At 45.1% G+C, this 11,533-nt stretch overlaps 2 non-coding genes across 2 annotated transcripts; one reads left to right on the top strand and one right to left on the bottom strand.

Annotated features, from left to right (window-relative positions):
* Nucleotides 1-720: 720 nt before the first annotated feature.
* Nucleotides 721-827, bottom strand: LOC120251993. The gene has a single exon (XR_005533549.1). It is a non-coding gene; the product is annotated as a small nucleolar RNA R71 (small nucleolar RNA).
* Nucleotides 828-3,115: 2,288 nt separating this feature from the next.
* Nucleotides 3,116-3,222, top strand: LOC120252154. The gene has a single exon (XR_005533699.1). It is a non-coding gene; the product is annotated as a small nucleolar RNA R71 (small nucleolar RNA).
* Nucleotides 3,223-11,533: the final 8,311 nt, after the last annotated feature.

Raw genomic sequence — 11,533 nt, 5'->3', positions numbered from 1 at the left:
TTCGACAAACCCGTGCACTTGGGGGATATAAGCAAGGGGATCTTGTCAAGTTTTTAACGCCGTTGCCGGGGAGTAGGCGTTTAGAGATACTTTGCACTTTGTTTTCTTAGTTATTTCACCATACATTCTATTTCATATCTTTTTATTTTATCATCGTTTTGATTTCTTTTTCTTTCTTTTTGGGTTCAGCTCCAGGTTATGATCCAAGGGAATCCCTCAATATTGATTTAAGGATATCCTGAGCTTGAACGTACAGTTAGAAGAAAAGGGAAAGAGCCTGTGCAAGAACAGTCTAATTTAGCTGATTTGGAAGTGAAAGGATCTGAAAACATGGCAGAACAGAACGAGCAATAGCGAACATTATCCGATTATGCCAGACCTTCAGTGTTGGGGACATAATCGAGTATTGTGCATCCCCTTATTACATCTCAGAACTTTGAGTTGAAGCCGGCATTCATCCACATGTTGCAGCAATCCGCACTGTTCAACGGTTTGGCCGATGAAGATCCAAACAGTCATATAGAGAGCTTTCTTGAGGTGTGTGATATGCTGAAGATAAACGGGGTGATGGATGATGCAATCAAGTTGAGACCCTTCCCATTTTTCCTAAAGGAGAGAGTGAAGCAGTGGCTACACTCATTACCTAGAGCGTCAATTACCACGTGGGAGGAGATGGTAGAAGCTTTTCTAGCCCGTTAATTCCCTCCCGAAAAATCCGCAAAGCTTAGGAATGAGATCTCATCCTTTGTTCAGTTGGAACTGGAATCTCTATTTGAGACATGGGAAAGGTTCAAGGAACTCCTGAGAAAGTGCCCGCAACACGGATTCCTGGAGTGGATGATTGTTCAGACCTTTTACAATGGTTTGAACCCGAGTACAAGGCAACTCTTGGATGCGGTAGCAGGAGGTACCTTATGTAGCAAGACCCCCGATGAGGCGCGTCAGTTAATTGAAGAAATTGGCCGGTCTCCATGAAATAGATGCTCGGGATATACGCAAGGGGATCTTGTCAATAACACCATAATATCCACAAAATAAATCACAGCATAAGAATCCAAGAATCAAGACACCAACACTTAAAGCCTTTTTCATGCAAATACTAACTAAAAACTAGAAAAACATTAAAAACTTGCGTTGTCTCCCAAGAAGCGTTTGTTTTACGTCACTAAGCTTGACGTAGCTTGTCTTACCTCATGGGGGTTCATTTATGAAGGTTGCCCTCTTACCCATAGCTTGAAAGCATGATGAACAGAGTCTCTTGAAGGTAGAGGGGGAGTTGTCGGGCTTGGGACCACCTAGCAATGGTGCATCCAATTTGGTGGGTTCACACCCATTTCCAACAGCCTTGGAGTGTTTCCGACGACGTCTCCTTGCCCTATTCATCTTCCGAAGCACCTTCTTCAGGATCCCCGGAGTAGATGGTACTTCTTTAGTCGAACCAAGCATCATTACTTCTTTATTTTCCACCTCTTGGTCGAACAAACCCTCGTATGGGTCCGGATTGAACATTTCCTACATGTATTCATCGAAAATCTCATCAGAAGTGTCTAGAAAATACAAAGCATCATCGAAATCAAGAGAATACCACATGGCTTCAGCAAGGCAGTACGTGAGCTTGTCATCTCCAACTCTCAATTTTAGCTCCCCACCGTCCATATCAATCAATACCTTGGAAGTCTGCAAGAATGGCCTCCAAGTATCAAAGGTACATCTGTATCCTCATCGATGTCTAGCACCACAAAATCTACATTAAAAATGTACTTGTCCACCTTGACAAGCACATCTTTGATGATACCCCTCGGATGTCTCAATGTTTGATCCGCCAATTGCAAAGTCAACCGAGTGGGTCTTGGTCGCCCAAGCCTAGTTTCTGAAAGAAGGTGTATGGCATGATGTTGATACTGGCCCCTGAGTCCGCCAGTGCCATTTCTTCACCAAAATTGCCAATATTACACGTAATGATGAAACTTCCTGGGTTTTTCTTCTTGTTCGTCATGTTCTTTTACAACACCGCCGTGCAAGAAGCATATAAGATTACAGAAGCACTCTCCTCCAACTTCCTCTTGTTAGTCAACAAGTCCGTCAAGAATTTTGCATACTTAGTCATTTGGGCCAATGCCTCAACAAAAGGAATATTGATGTGGAGTTGCTTGAATAAACTCAGGAACTTCTTGTATTGTTCATCCTCTTGGTCATTCTTCAATCTAGAGGGATAAGAGATTCTTGGCTTGAAAGATGGGGATGCCACCTCCTTCTCTTTGCTTGCTCCCTCCTCAACCTCTATAACCTCGGGTGCGTGTTCATTGGTCCTCTCACTCGGAAGCCTACCTTCAACCTCACGACCACTTCTTAAAGTGATCGCATTCACATGCTCTATAGGATTGGTCTCAGTATTACTCGGCAAGCTTCCTTGTGGCCTTTCCGATAGAGACTTCACAATCTGCCCCACATGATTTTCAAGATTGTGCAAAGAGGCGGTGTGGTTGTGAGGTGTAGCCTCGACTGATTGAAACCTTGTATCTGACGATTGCACAAACCTAGTTAAGGCCTTCTACAGATCAGTCATTTGGGTCTCCAAACCTGAAACTCGGTTTTCCATGTTTGTGGTTTGTTGTTGTTGGAAACCCGGTGGCCCCATGGCCTTTTGTGTACCTTGGTAGCTCCACAAAAATTTGGGATGATTCTTCCATCCAGGATTTTAGGTGTTACTATATGGATTCCCTTGGTTCCTCATTGCATTAGCCACAAAATCGGCATTCTTAACCGAAGATGCATCACCAATATAGATCGGATAATTAGAGGGAGCATGTCCTCTACCACACCTGGTGCAAGTAGTTACGACCGCCACTCTATTCGAAGTTAGAAGATCTAACTTCTTACTCAATGATTCCACTTGAGCCGCCAATAAAGTTACTACATCTATCTCATGGAGCGCGGCCACATTTTCATCTCCCTAGCATTCCATTGGTTGCTATTTAACCCCATTTCTTCAATTAGTTGACGGGCCTAACCAGGGGTCTTGCTACCTAAGGTACCTCCTGCTGCCTCATCCAAGAGTTGCCTTGTACTCGGATTCAACCCATTGTAAAAGGTTTGAACAATCATCCACTTCGAGAATCTGTGTTGCGGGCACTTTCTCAGGAACTCCTTGAACCTTTCCGACGTCTCAAATAGAGACACCAGTTCTGATTGTACAAATGACGAGATCTCATTCCTAAGCTTTGAAGATTTTTCAGGAGGGAAATAACGGGCCAGAAAAGCTTCTACCATCTCCACCCATGTGGTAATCGATGCTCTAGGTAATGACTGTAGCCACTGCTTCTCTCTCTCCTTTAAGGAAAATGGGAAGGCTTTCAACTTGATGGCATCATCCGTCACCCCGTTTATCTTAAGCATATTGACAAGATCCTCTTGCTTATATCCCGCAAGTGCACGGGTTTGTCGAAGTAATAATCCCGGGTGAGCGGGGTCGAATCCACAGGGAGTAGGGAGTAAAGACACTTAATTCGATTCTTAGCTATGTGAAGTATCAACAATGATAAGTGTGGTAATGATTCAATTCTCAGAAATTAAAAGCAACAAGTAAGAGAGCAAAAGTAAGGAGGATGCAAGGCAATCGATAAAGATGGGGTACTCGGATGATGCTTCACCTAGGATAATCGCTTCAAGTGCAAGAACTCTCTATTATGCTTCCTTATCAATGCAATGGTGAGTCATGGAAATCCTTACATACATAGTCCCAAATCTAAGGTCAACTATGCCTAACTCTATACATGTCCCGGAGGATAAATTGAACAATCTCAGCATAGAGTTGCAATGAGCTCTAGGGATTCCAAGTGATAAATCTCTTCCTAGATTTAGACCTAACCCTTTAGTCCAGGCGGAAGGTCCCTAGCCACAATTAAGCCCTAGATACTAAGATCACCTCAACGCTTCACTCCATTGCACGCGCAACTAGGCCTCAGCAGAGGTTCATCCCTTAGACCATTCACTCTATTATGGCCGCAAAGAACTCGAGGAACGGAGGTAGAATCTATCACGTCGGAAGGGAAAGGGGACGCTCCCGTACCTCTCGACTCCCCCTCTCAACCCTCTCCAACCTAGCTTTGTATAACACTCGTGGTGTGTCACTCACTCACAAGGTTACCAACAAGAACTCTCAACCCTAGTGTCACTCTAGGGGAAATGTTCATACAATCAAGCATTCAAGGTTGGAACTCACAATAAGCATCAATTTATTGAAAGCATAATAAAGAAGTTCAATGAAACGAATACATCCTAGGGTTCACAATCACCCAAGTACCCACTAGGGGTTTAGATCTCCATGGAGCTAAGTACAATCAAAGAAATCGAATGTAAAAACAATGAATCCATAAAGAAACCCCCTCGATGATCGTGTCGATGGTCTTATGGAAAGTTTTCTACTCGTTGTCCAAGGATTCCTTCATCCGGTATAGGATACGCCTCGATCGAAGCTCCACTACCAACCTTTTCCTAATGGAATCACGATGTCGGAGCCATAGAACCTCTCCAAAACCTTGGCCAGTACCCCTCGAAACCCTAGCCGAAGCCCTCTCGCGAGTTGGGGAAAAGATGGAGAAAAGAATACCAAAATTGGGGCTGAATCGGCTTTAAATAGGGCTGGAATCGGGCAACTCCACGGGCGTGGACGGTACACGCGCCCGTGCGGAATTTCCACACGCCCGGGTGGATTCTTTGTTTCTCTGATTTCTCGGTTGCTGTGAACAGTGCTGCTATAGTAATTGCTACAGTGCTCCACTACAGTCTTCGACCTGAATAACTTCCCAATTCCATACTTTCATCGGGGTAACGCAAACGGGCACACATTCACGTCGTGAATCACTTGCTTCTTTAATGATATATATGTTGGTGGGGTTCTTGTTCTTGTATGCATAAGACGGAATGCTCGAGTGTGCCTGCCTTTGTACCTCTCCAAATGGATGTACTCACTCGAATGCGAGGAGGTTGGCACACACTCTAGCATCTCACACCTGTCCTATGTCTTCACGTTTGAACCTTAGCATGATCTCCTCCAAAATAGGTGCATTATGATCCACATTGGCCCATTTCCTTCATACTCAGCCTCACAATCCTACCTGCATAAAAGTAACATAAAAACACACATATTAATGTAAAAAACTGAGAAAAGTAATGCTCAACATAAGGAATGAACGCTTCGCATTCATATCACACAAGCACTTATCAAACTCCCCCACACTTAAGCTTTTGCTTGTACTCAAGCAAACATTAAAACATTCTGTGCATCAATGAAGAAAATATTGAAAGTGCTTGGCCTTAGGTTCACCAAAGTATACAAAGATAGCATTCTACAAGTAAGGAAAATATCAACACTAAATACGAAAAAAAATCAATGCCCTAGCTAAAAACTTGAATCAAAAAGGATAACAAACCCGAATTTCGTATAAGTGTGTGAACTCACTCAAAACACCCCAAGTTATACTCCTCAAAGTTCTAAGTGCAAAGGACTTATTTATCTACACAAGTGATAAAAATTTTAAAAGATGGTAGTAGCTTCACACATCCTCTAAGGTAGCCATTTCCAAAGCGGCCGCTAAGGTGGCTTTCACACTTTCGAGGTGGTAGCTCTTTCTACCCGGGTGGTAGCTTTCACTCATCCTATGAGATAGCTCTTTCTCTCATTAGGGCATAACTAGTATCCGACTTGTGAGAGTAGCTTCATACTTCATAGATGGTAGCTCTTTCCACCCAACAAATACAAATAAACAATAAAATTATTTTGTTCCTTCTTTTCATTTTTCCATTTTTTTTTTATTTTAGCAAAAGAAGTAAACCTAACTAGTCCCTTTAACATCAAACATGAGTTTCTAATAGAGTTCAAAGAGTGAGTAGTGCACTAAGTGTAAATCGGGCAAAAATTCCTAAAAATTCAAGCAAGAACTAGAGCATGAAAACATTCAATGTTAACAATTCTCCTGAACTTAAGAATACAAACATTGCAACTAAGGTGAATCACCATTGGCTATGTGAGCATATATCAATCAAGAACAATAGAAAAGATGTGCGCATTATGAAACTCTCCCCCACACTTAAGTTGTACATTGTCCTCAATGTACACATGCAAGCTCACTCAAAATATATCATTCAAAAATAGATGTGGGAGAAGCAATCAAAACAATACCCCCCTGACTCCTAGTGTTGCATTTGATGAAGCTAATTCATTGGGAGTAGTGTTCCAACGGGTTGTGAAGCTCGCATGCCCAAGTGCCGAAGCACCTTGACCGTGCCCATGACTAAGTCTCAATTTCCAAGAAGACAAGACCATCTGCACGCATACACGAGGGGGTTCAGTGAAGCTCAAGAAAAATAAAATTAACTCGAGTGTATAAAAGATGAAGCAATGAATACAACTTGATAATGCAAAATAACATAAACTCAGAAGGAAAATCCTTTCTGAGTGAACAAGTCTAAAAACAAGAAAATAAGATAAAGTAAAATGCATGAAAGTAAAAGAAAGGTCAAGTGTCGGAGTCGCTCTCGGGCTCCACTCTTGCGGCTGCTGAAGTGGAAGTAAATAGCGGATCCTCCGGTGCTGGGGTCGAGGATGGAAGTGCTGGAGGTACTGGTGGTGCCTGAAGAGTCCTTGAATGCATGACGAATGATGAGGCAACGTCTTGCTCTAGGATCTGCTATAATATGTCAAAACGTGCCATGAACTCTGTGTACTGAGTGGCCTGCATAGCCCTAATATCGGCAACCTCGGCTTAGACCACTCCTATAGCATTCTTGAGCCTCTCAAAGCGATCATTGGCTCGAGAAGGTAAAAATACACGCACTGGGGGTGGTTCCTCGGCCGCTGGAGGTGCCTCAGTCTCCATCGATGCGGGCTGAGGCTCGGAGTGGGCTGAGATAATCCGCCGTCATCACCCTCATCCTCAGCTATCTTTGGGGCTGGTAGAACTAACGCAAAAACCCCTGTTCGAACACTGCGGACCATGCCCGTCAACCGCATTGTCTCTAGACCCAGGGGAGCGGGTACACTGGTCTTTTCGGCCCCGCGAATCGAATCCAAGAGACCCATGTCCAGCACTAATCTCGTAATGTAAGGGCCCGAGAAGATCGCCTCCCGCCTAGTGTACTATCCTCAGTGTCCGATGTAATCGCCCAAGATGTGCCCTAAGTGGATCGGGTACACGCCTACCATCGAGTACAAGTACAAAGAACTCCTCGGCGGCTCAAGACACCAGGATTATCGCCACGGCCATTCACCCGACCCTACTCATGATGGCGTGCAAATATCTCAGTAGGCAGGTCGGGAAAGGCACGTGGCCTTGAGACCCCCGGCTCAGATCGACCTCGACCACATAGCACTCGTAAGCTCTCTCGGGGGTCAAGGTTCCGAGGATAATCGTGAGGGCAACTCGTGCATACTCTTCCCAACTGCGGAATGCCTCCTCGTATAAGCCAAGTAGTATGGAAAACTGCGTAATGCTCAAACTATGGTGGCATCCAAACACTCTGAACTGAATGGTGCCTAAAATGTTGAAGCTCGCATACGCTCTATCAAACTCAAACGAGGAGAGCATCTCCAGTGCAAACTCTCGGATAGCTTGCTCTCTAATCGTCAACAATTGCAGCCAACAAGGTCCTCAACCTCATCAGTGAACTCATCTCCCTGCTGAAGATCTCGTAATATAGCCGTGTCCAAGAATCGAGTCTGTCCGAAGCGGAGTCTCGATAAGCACTCATAACGGGCCTGATTGTTTCGGAATCACAAATCGCATGCCCTCGGGCTCAGAGGATGACTCACGTGGCCTCTTATCAACTTGCTTCTTTGTCCTAGGTGCCATGATCTGCCAAATTTAAACAAAATTAGTCAAACAATGTTAATAAAACAATACTGCAGAAATCCGCACGGTCGTGTGGAATTTCCGCACGCCCGTGTGGATTCACGGGGCGTGGGAACCGCATGGCCAGTCATCGACAATCCAAAAATACAACTCAATAATATCTCTAACTTCGTTCTAAATGTAAATCATTGTTCCAATTGAAGAAACAAAGCATTATTAACCAGATTAATCAAAAGAGATCATGAATTGACGAAGAAGATGAAGAAAATGAATTTACCGACGAGGAGAAGTTAGAAAATAAAGAGTCGGCCGGAAAACTTGCTAAAATCCCACCAAACTGGTGCAATGGACTCGGAGAATGTTGTGAGAGTGTTTTCAACTGAAAAGGAGTCGTGAAGAAGGAGAGAAATTATCTCCTTTTTAAAATGTAACTCGCGACTTTTTAGCTGCTCTGCAGATCCACACGGGCGTGTGGAAATTCCCCCACGCCCTGGCGCCTCACTTCAAAAGCTCCACAGTGGGCGTATGTACGCCCCGCGCGCCTCGGGAAAAAAACTCTCACTAACTTAGAACGATCTCCCACGGGCGCGGAAATTATCCACGCCTGCGCGCCTGCACTCCACGAGGGCGTATGCACGCCCATGTGGCTTCCCCGGACATCCGAGAAAGATATCAAGTCTTCCACACGCCTGCAGGGAAATTCCCCCACGGGCGTGGACATTCACAAGCCCAATTCACAGGGGCAGCCGCACGCCCCTGTGTTTTCTCGGGATGGAGGGAGCAACCTGCAGAGTTTCGTACGGGCGTGCGGAAATTACCCACGCCTGTGTGGAATTCACAAGGTCACTCACAGGGTCGAGTCCACGCCCCTGTGTGTTCTCGGGAAAATCTGCCCAACTCTGCAGGAAGGCACATGCCCGTGCGGAAATTACCCACGGGCGTGCGCCAGTCGCATGGCCATCCACAGGGACAGCCGCACGCCCCCGTGCCCCTATCTCGGATGAGCTCACAAGATACATCCACGGGCGTGGAAATTCCCTCACACCCGTGTGTTTTTCTCCGGATGACTTAGAAAAACCTCGCAGCTCGCAGAACTAGTCTCGAACATGTCTACACACTCGAGCCCCGCCCCTATTATGCAAAATTTACCGATAAAAAAACACAAAATAGAACTCAAACGACCAAACTTCGCCAATTCGCAACAAAAACACACAATGAATACTTTTTTTAAAAAAACCCAACATAAAAATCGCAAAGACAAGCACTCAAAAAAATTTCAACACCAACACTTAACAATTTATTCATTCAAACAAACTAAACTAAAAAGGTACAAAAACAAGAAATACTTGGGTTGCCTCCCAAGAAGCGCTTTGTTTAACATCACTAAGCTTGACATATCTTGCTTACCCTCACGGGGTTCATGAATGAAGGTTGCCCTCTTACCCATAACTTGAAAGCATGATGAGCAAAGTCTCTTAAGGGTAGAGGGTGTACTATCGGGCTTCGGACCACCTAGCAATCGTTCGTCCAACTTCCTTAGCTCATGTACGCCTCCAATAGTCTTGGGGCATTTTCGGTGGCGTCTCCTAGCCCTCTTCATTTTCCAGAGCACATTCTTCAAGATCCCCGGGGTAGATGTGTCCTCTCGATTCGAACCAAGCATCATTACTTCTTCATTGCTCTCCTCTTGGTCGAACAAACCTTCATACGGATCCGGGTTGAACATTTTCTGTATATATTCATCAACAATCTCATTAGTAGTGTCTAGAAAATACAAAGTGTCATCAAAATCGAGAGAATGCCGCATGGCTTCAGCAAGGCGGTAAGTGAGCTTATCATCCCCGACTCTCAATGTAAGCTCTCCACCGTCCATGTCAATCAATGCTTTGGAAGTTCGCAAGAACGGTCTCCCAAGTATCAAGGGTACATCTGCAACCTCATCGACATCTAGCACTACAAAGTCAACCGGAAAAATGTACTTGCCCACCTTGATAAGCACGTCTTCAAAGATGCCTCTCGGATGTCGTACCGTTCGGTCCGCCAATTGTAAAGTCATCCGAGTAGGCCTAGGCTCACCCAAGCCTAGCTTTTGGAAGAAAGTATATGGCATGACGTTGATACTTGCCCCTGAATCCGCCAATGCCATTTCCTCACCTAAGTTGCTGATGTTACACGGAATAATGAAGCTTCCCGGGTCCTTCTTCTTGTTCGGCATGTTCTTTTTGCAACACCGCCGAGTATGAAGCATCAAGCACCACTCAAGCACTCTCCTCCAATTTCCTCTTGTTGGTCAATAGGTCTTTCAGAACTTCGTGATACTTAGGCATTTGAGCCAAAGCCTCAACAAAAAGGAATGTTGATGTGGAGTTGCTTGAACAAACTCAGGGAACTTCTTATACCGCTCATCCCCTTGGTCATTCTTCAATCTAGAGGGATAAGGGATTCTTGGCTTGAAAGGTGGGGGTGCCACCTCTTTCTCTTTGTTTTCTCCCTTCTCAACCTCTACAACCTCGGGTGCGTGTTCTTTCGGCTTCTCACTCGGAAGCCTCCCTTCTACCTCACGACCGCTTCTCAAAGCGATCGCCTTCACATGTTCTCTCGGGTTGGTTTCCGTGTTACTTGGTAAACTGCCATGTGGCCTTTCGGAGAGAGACTTCGCAATTTGCCCCACTTGATATTCAAGATTGTGCAAGGAGGCGGTGTGATTGCAAAGTGTACGCTCGACTGATTCAAACCTTGTATTTGCCAATTGAACAAATCTAGCCAAGTGCTTCTCCAAATCTGTCATTCGGGTTTGCAAACCTGAAATTCTATTTTCCACTTGAGGGGCTTGTTGTTGTTGTTGGAACCCCGATGGCCCCACGGTCTTCTGTGGTCCTTGATTACACCATGAAAAGTTGGGATGATTCTTCCAACCTGAATTGTAGGTGTTGCTGTATGGATTCCATTGAGGTCTCATTCCATTACCTACAAAGTCAACATTCTCAACTGAAGAAACATCACCAATGACGATTTGGCAATCGGAGGGAGCATGTCCTCCACCACAACCGGTGCAATTGGTCATGGCCGCAACTCTATTCGAAGCTATAAGATCTAGGTTCTTACTCAAACTCTCCACTTGGGCTGCCAATGAAGTTACCGCATCAATTTCATGGAGACCGACCACTTTTTTCTTTTCCCTAGCGCTCCACCGGTAGCTATTTAACCCCATTTCCTCAATCAATTGATGAGCCTCGCTCGGGGGTCTTGCTACCTAAGGTACCTCCCGCCACGCATCCAAGAGTTGCCTTGTACTCGGGTTTAAACCATTGTAGAAGGTTTGAACAATCATCCACTCCGAAATCCGTGTTACGGACACTTCATGCCAGGAGTTCCTTGAACCTTTCCCATGTCTCAAATAGAGACTCCAATTCCAACCGTAGTAAAGGATGAGATCTCATTCCTAAGCTTTTGCTCGATTTTCCGGGAGGGAAATAACGGGCTAGAAAAAGCTTCTACCATCTCCTCCCATGTAGTGATTGATGCTCTAGGTAATGAGTGTAGCCACTGCTTCGCTTTCCCATTTAAGGAAAATGGGAAGGTTCTCAACTTGATGGCATCATCCGTCACACCATTTATCTTCAGCATGTCACACACCCTCGAGGAAGCTTCTATGTGATCTGCTTTGGATCCTCATCGGCCAA

This window comes from Dioscorea cayenensis, chromosome 20 (assembly GCF_009730915.1).
Source record: "Dioscorea cayenensis subsp. rotundata cultivar TDr96_F1 chromosome 20, TDr96_F1_v2_PseudoChromosome.rev07_lg8_w22 25.fasta, whole genome shotgun sequence".
Lineage (NCBI taxonomy): Eukaryota > Viridiplantae > Streptophyta > Magnoliopsida > Dioscoreales > Dioscoreaceae > Dioscorea > Dioscorea cayenensis.
The sequence above is the reverse complement of the archived record's forward strand: the minus strand, read 5'-3'. Positions and strand labels throughout refer to the sequence as shown.